This window comes from Neoarius graeffei, chromosome 5 (genome assembly GCF_027579695.1).
Source record: "Neoarius graeffei isolate fNeoGra1 chromosome 5, fNeoGra1.pri, whole genome shotgun sequence".
In the NCBI taxonomy this organism is placed as follows: domain Eukaryota; kingdom Metazoa; phylum Chordata; class Actinopteri; order Siluriformes; family Ariidae; genus Neoarius; species Neoarius graeffei.
Window position 1 is genome coordinate 50,319,838 of NC_083573.1, and position 7,754 is coordinate 50,327,591.

Genomic DNA, 7,754 nt, shown 5'->3' on the forward strand with positions numbered 1-7,754 from the left:
CACAGTCCAAAGACATGCAGGTTAGGTTAACTGGTGACTCTAAATTGACTGTAGGTGTGAATGTGAGTGTGAATGGTTGTCTGTGTCTATGTGTCAGCCCTGTGATGACCTGGTGACTTGTCCAGGGTGTACCCCGCCTTTCGCCCGTAGTCAGCTGGGATAGGCTCCAGCTTGCCTGCGACCCTGTAGAACAGGATAAAGCGGCTAAAGATAATGAGATGAGATGAGATGAGATGAGATAATAGCATGTGACATAAATGTGCTTTAACTGTGCAATGATGAATGCCATTCAAGTCTGAAATGGTCTAATGTTGGTGTCTAACTGCAACTTTATTTAATCACATATGGCTTCAGGATTAACCCAACGAGACCCCAAACTCAGACAGAAACAAGACCTGTGGTCCTCCTGAACATGGGAGCTACTCCATAGTGACACTAGCAATTTGGACTTCTTAATTAAAGTGCAAAAAAGAAAGGGGGTGCAGACAGAGCTAAAGAAATGAAAATGAGACGGGGTCCTCCAGACTGTCTGGGCTAGAGTGTGGGAGTGTGTCACCCTGTGCATGGGTGTGTTCTCAGAGTGGGGGTGTCTGGTAATTGACTTGGGTATTAAACGACCTGATTGAGAGTTCTTGTCACACCCCAGGCCCCTCCAATGCCCCCCACCTTTGAAGCTGTATGCATGAATGTGTACACACACACACACACACACACACACACACACACAGTCTAGTTGAGGATATAGGATGCGCCACAACCACACAAAGCGTAAGAGTTGAAGGTCAAATAAGTGTGCTGGGATGGGCTTTCTTATGCTAATGCTCATACTTATACATGCTCAGTTTGATGGCAAGGATGTTTTATAATTTCCTGTGGTATGCGCCTTTGAGATCTAAAGTGTAATGGCATGAAGATACACCCATCTCCTGCACTCGTTATAAACTGTAGAACATTATAATGAAGAGATGATTTAAGAAAAGAAGGCTGATTTTTTTTTACCTTGGTGAAAAACATAAGTAAATGCATTTATAAAAAGAAAAAAAATATTTTATTTTGCATTATAATAAGTATTTATTGCTTGAACATGTCTCACTAGTATTATTAAAACCTTGAATAAACAAACAAGTGTGCACTGGGGGAGTGCTGTATAAAACAACTATGCAAATATCAAAAGTTTATGTCAAATTTTGGAAGCAAATGCAGACAAAATGTACCTTTTTTTGTATGTTTATATACATTTTTATTTAACAAGGGTTGTCACAATTAGATAGGAATCTTTTTTATAAGTAAGCCTAGTGAAGAAGGTAGCACACTAGTTACAACAGAAATACACATAAAACAACACGTAAAGCAATTACACTAAAACAATTCCCTCAATTCCCATAAATAATTTAAAATCAAAATAAAATTAATTGCATAATGGTGTGCTATGACTAAAACCTGTCTTACGGTATTCAGACCTCACCAATGGAACATCAAAATAAATGCAAATACAGGAATATAGATTGTATTGTAAAGCAGTATGAATGCAACAATACAAACAAATCCAAAGGATTTGATCAAGAGCCTTTTGAACTGAAAACAAACAGCTAAAAATCACAGTGATGAGTGCAATGCCAACTAAAGCAAGACTCTGAAGTATTATTCTGTATGTATAAAATTTTACCATAATCTTCTTGCATGGTGGGAAAAGTGACATTCCTAGAAAAAAAAATCCATTTCGAATTTCCATTTTTTTTGTTAAAATTCAAAGTATTATAAAACTATTGTCTAATACAAACCCAACAATTTATATAACAGTAATGTACATTTTATGATACTTATAGATGTATTCAGATATATTAAAAAATCTTTCTGATTATCTGTCTATCTGTCTGTTGGTACACATACACACATAACAGGTGAGTCCATGCAAAATTTCAAGCTACTGATCAGCTGTGTAGTTCTATAACATTCAGTGAAATTAAGGTGAGTGAAAGCATCAGTTTGAGATCAAAAGCTGTTGCTACTCAGTCATCAGTATAATTACAGCCAGAAATGCCTTCAAATCTATAGTTTACTCTCTCATCATCTAATAAGCAGGATATAGAGCCAACATGCAAATATACAAACATACAAGTCACAAATATGAAATAGATTAGACTATACTATAGATTAGAGAGAACACGGGGAGGTGTTAAAGCTGCTTTGTGTGACGTCATGCTCAGTGATCCAGCAGGGTTGCTTTTGTTCAGCTATGTAGGCCATACTAGCTCTCATATTCAAATCCCAATTAAAAGGAATGAAAAAGAAAAGAAATCGGTGACATCATTCTATTTAACCTACATTTGTTAACCAATCACAAGCCAGCAAGCCAGGAACGTCATCTGTGTTATCTTGTGAGGGCAGAAAAAAAAAAGACAGCTATAGCACAAATATTAGGCCTAAAATAGTTATTATCCTATGGGTTTAGATAGACTGTAAATTAAATAGAATAGAATAGGCAGTGTAAATATTGATACATTTATAAGAGCATTCTGGATTTGTTTGCAGCCACATGACCTTCATGAGTCATTGTTTGTTCTGAGAAATTTACAGCTGTACATTTTTAGTGTAATTAATAACCAAAGAATATAAATTAGAATATAATTAAATAAAATATATAATATGAACCTGGAAGTGGTGACTTTTTTGCCACAGTCACATGCTTACAATATTTGATTTTTAATCTAATCTAATCTAATCTAATCTAATCTAATCTAATCTAATCTAATCTAATCTAATCTAATCTAATCTAATCTAATCTAAATTTTATTTCTTTCAATAAATGACACTAATTGTGATTTTGAGTAGGCTAATTTTGCAATCAGAGCAAAATTAAAACATCTTAAAAAAAATTAAAGCTCAGGATCCTAACTAACAGACCAAAGTAAAGAGTTTCATTTTAATTGTCGTGGAATAAGTTGTGGAAAGGAGTAGCCCAAATTTTTAAATAGAAGCCAAAATCTAATTAAAAATAGGCTACTCTTTTAAGTTTTCTAGGAACTGAAATATCACTGTTTAACACACACACACACACACACACACACACACACACACACACACACACACACACTATCTATAGTATATATATATATATATATATATATATATATATATATATATATATATATATATATATATATATCCATCCATTATCTGTAGCCGCTAATCCTGTTCTACAGGGTCGCAGGCAAGCTGGAGCCTATCCCAGCTGACTATATAAATCCCAAAAACAAACAAGAAAAAAAAACCCCCACACAACCCAGCAGAATTAATTACTGGTGTTAATTTGTGTCCTACTGAAAATAAACACAGTAATTAATTTAAGCACTGAGATGCAGGCTAAATATAGGTATATTCATGACTATATATTTATATTTTAACAAACAAATAAACAACTAAAAACACAATTGTCTCCACAGAGGTTGCTTAACATAGCTAAGGTATAGCAACTTGTGTGAATAGCGAGCACACAGGTCCTGATGGAAGCAGCTAATGGCGGCTGAAAGGTGATTTGTGAGAGGAGGAGGAGGAGGAGGAGGATGCACTTCGTTGCTGGAATATTAAAAGGCGCTTGAAGCTGCAGTCTCGCCGTCTTCATACCGCAGCTCTTGTCTGCTGAAGGGCGGCTAATGAGAGACGACAAGCTAGTGGCGGACTGACGATAAGCAATTGGCATGGAGTCGTGGGAAACTATAAACAAACAGCTGCCACCGGCATTTTTTGATGGTTCTCAACCCCTTTTAATGAATGCTTGTAGGCCTGAATAGCAGTCTTCGGGATTAATAGGCTACTGCCATTAGCTTGGTGCTAAAATTTCGATAAAACACATTTAAAGGTTAATTTTTTTAAAGAAACACTTTTTTTTCTAAAAAGAAATATCATAATTTGTGATTTTAGTAATATCCAACCCTAAAGCAAAGATGTACTCTGATTGTCATGCAGTACCTTCTACCACTGAAATTTGTCTGAATAAATATATACATTTGTTTTCTTATTATAGCTGACAGACAGGACAAATTTAACCAACTATCTGTGATCTATGGATTTAGCTACATTGAGAAAGTAATAATCAATTATAATTAATGATCTTCAGACATGCTTTTTTATTTTGTAAATGTTTTTATTCCTTTTCTTTTACACAACGTCCCTTTAGATATTTTTTTCACAACTTTTATGGAAAAATAACCCCCTCTATATTCTCTTTGTCCTCTGAAAGGTTTTGAATGTGTCAGTCAGGCAGCCTGAGAAAGTTTATTAAGGACATGTGAATGAATGGTGGTTAAGATGTTGTTGGGGAATGGACATGGCCATAATTGGTCATAAGGTGGGTATTAAACATTGTAAATGTCCCCAGGGGTTCAGCCTCAGGGCAGAGGCCTCCCTCAGCTCACCCCAGTATCCTTACAACCAGCTCATCTCTGTTAACAAGGTCAAGCCTTCAATTAGTCTTGGGTCAGGGGCCAAAAGTGTCACCACTAACATATGGCTGAATAGGCTCGGCAACAGGTCCATAGCACTCCTATGACCTTTTGCTGCTTTTGTGAAGAATGTAGTTTTTTCATATTCATAATGATATGCAATAATATTTATACTGCTTATTTCTTATGATATGCAATAATATTTATACTGCTTATATTTATATTTATAATGATATGCAATAATATTTATACTGCTTATTTCATGTTTACCTGCTATACCTCAAGTGCCCTTGACTGTTTTGTTTATCTGAACTAGTGTGTGTGTGTGTGTGTGTGTGTGTGTGTGTATGTATATGTATGTATGTATATATGAGTGTTTAGTCTACGTCTAGTTCATATCTAGAGTGTTTATACTGTTTCTATTGTCTGTTTGAGTGTTTAGTCTTTGTGTAGTTCTTATCTAGTGTTTATACTGTTTATTTATACTGTTTATATTGTTTGTCTGAGTGTTTAGTCTATGTCTAGTTCCTATCTAGAGTGTTTATACTGTTTATATTGTTTGTTTGTTTTTTCAATTATTCTATTTTTATTTTTATTTATTGCATTGCCTGTTTGCACCGTGGGTCAGAGAGGACTGAAATTTCATCTGTGCTGTATGTCGAGCACGTATAGCATATTTGACAATAAAGTTGACTTGACTTGACGTGACTTGACTAATAGTGATATTTGGATAGATCATTTTCTGCTAAAACACTACATTTCCCAGAAGAACGTAGTGACTGATACATCAAAGATGATTGGACCGTGTAGCTTTTTATTGATTACTGGATGCAGTAGAACAAAATGAAATTCCAGGATATTTATGAAGTGTTTCTTAAACAGATTTATCACATCTGAGCTGTACTTTTAATTTTAAGAATTTAACACTGAAATAAAACCTGAAACCTGTACCATTTTTAAAAACAAATTTGTAAGCATGCTGAATGAGGCTCATAGCTTTCATCTCATGTCTTTGTCCACAAAAAGCTGCATAGGTATATTAACAACCCTTTGTTCTCCTGGCCTCCAAAATTATCTTTTGTATTTCATTTTAGCAATTTGTGTTTTTGGCATATTAAAGGACACAATTGAACAAATGAAGCATATTCTCAATATTCATTTCTCATTGAATGTCTACTGCCTGGACTTTCTTCCTTTGATTTCTTTCATTCCCAGCAGTATTTCTCAAGTGCTAATAACAGACTTGTCCATCAAGTGTCTCCACCCCTGGAGTTAATTGGTGCTGCATTTTTTTGGGCCATGCTCTGAAGTTTGGGGCGTCATTAGATCAGTGGTAGTTACTTCCCCACCTGCCTTCTCTCTGCCCCCCCTGCCAGGTCAGCCCTGCCCCCTCAATACCCTGTTCACCCCCTATGGACCCTTTGAGAAGGCCGACCTATCTGTTCTCACCAAGGCTTTACTAGACCTCTCTGAATGGACTCAAAGTAATCACCGATGGTTGTTTTTCACTTTTATATCATGTAGGGACATTTGAAGCAAAACATAAACTTTTCCAAATTCAGATTATAAACTGTAATGTAGACAGGTCATTACACCATTCAGTTTAAATAATCACTGATGCATTTTATTAGCTTATTAGTGTCTCACATGATTTCAATGCTAAAATAAGCATTCCTTTTTAATTATTTAATTGCACCTGCTATAACTAAACTCCAAGGTTCAAACATAAATTTATTGTAGCACTAGTTTTTATTATTACATAATATTCTATTATAATTCTATTATTACATTATATTATCCTGTATATATGAAGCTGATTATAAAATGCAATATGAAGTGTGTTTGATTCCTATACCTGAACTATTGACACTTTACATCTCTGGTACCAGGAGCAACAGACTGAGACAGACCACCCAGAGGAAGCTGGGTTACTGTTATGAACCTTGGCTCCTCTCAAGGGTTCATCCTCATGCCATTTTGGGACATTTCTGTGGCTCTCTGAGTCTGATCCAGGACATTTTCACAGCTACTGACACAATGTTATTTCTAAAAAGCTGTACCTAACTGAATAAATTTGTCTAAACTAAGAAATAGTTGTGATGTTTATATGTGACTTCCCAGTTCTGCACTCTCCCATACTGATCCCCACTAACTCAGGGCCTAATGCTCCTTTTATCACTATTAAAGCCAAGGCCATGGCACATAAGAGCAAGCAGAAAGGCACAAAGGCCCAGGCTAATGGGACTTCAGTGTAATTGGCACAAACAAAATACTTGGCATCTTTGTCCAAATGTCTATCTTTCTCACTCTCTCTCCCTGACTCTCTTTTTCGCTGTCATCTCTTCTCTCTTCTTGCCCTCTGTACAGGTCCCTTCCTCCGGGCCCATGGCTTCCTGGCACTGATGCCAGTCTCTGTGTGCCATCTCGGGAAGCAACGCATCCCCCTGCTGCTGATGGAGCCTTTGAGTCTGGAGAATGGGGGTATTGTGAGGAATTGTGGGTCATCACTGGAGTGGGTATCCGTTTGCTCATATGCAGGCCCCTCACACACACACACACGCAGAGAGAACTCAGAATAGAGTGCCAACAGCGGATCTTAAACTTCACAGATTTAAAATGCCCCCTCTGAGGAGGTGGCAGTTTGTGTGTGTATGTCACTGTGTGTGTGTAGCATTATTAGTTTGTCCTTGCCCTTTGAAAATGGATGGTTTCGAGTGACTTGGATTTATTAGGTAGATACAAATATCACAGAAAAGTAAAAAAAAAAAAAAAGAAAAAGAAAAAAAATGTTCATCAAATGTAGTATCTTATGGAAATCTAATTTTCCTGTGGTATAGGTCCTATCCAAGAATAATCAAATATCAAATTAAGCTAAAATCACATTTATTAAACTATCTGTAGCCACTAGTGGATCAGTGTGAATGCAGTTAGGATGAGAGATGTTAATGGAGTCTAATGAAACAGGGCTGTAGGGGAAGAAAGTTGGGCTCAGCTTTAGCTCTGTGATGCCACCTACTTGCCATAGATGGCTTTACACACACCCTCACTCACACTAAGCAAGAATGGCACATTAACATGCATGCTTCCGCTCAGTTTGCCTATTTATTGGTGCTAATTTTTTGACTGATGACACCCCTGTGCTGCCGGAAGCCTCTTAAACCCTACATATCCTTCTGTCAGTGTGGGAGAAAAGAGAAAGTTGAGTCCATTTCAGGTTTTGTCATCTATTAATGCAGCTGCTTCATGCATAGAATGGCTCATCAACATGCAGTGGCCCCCTCTGTGCTTTCACTATGCTGCCTTAAGACAAAA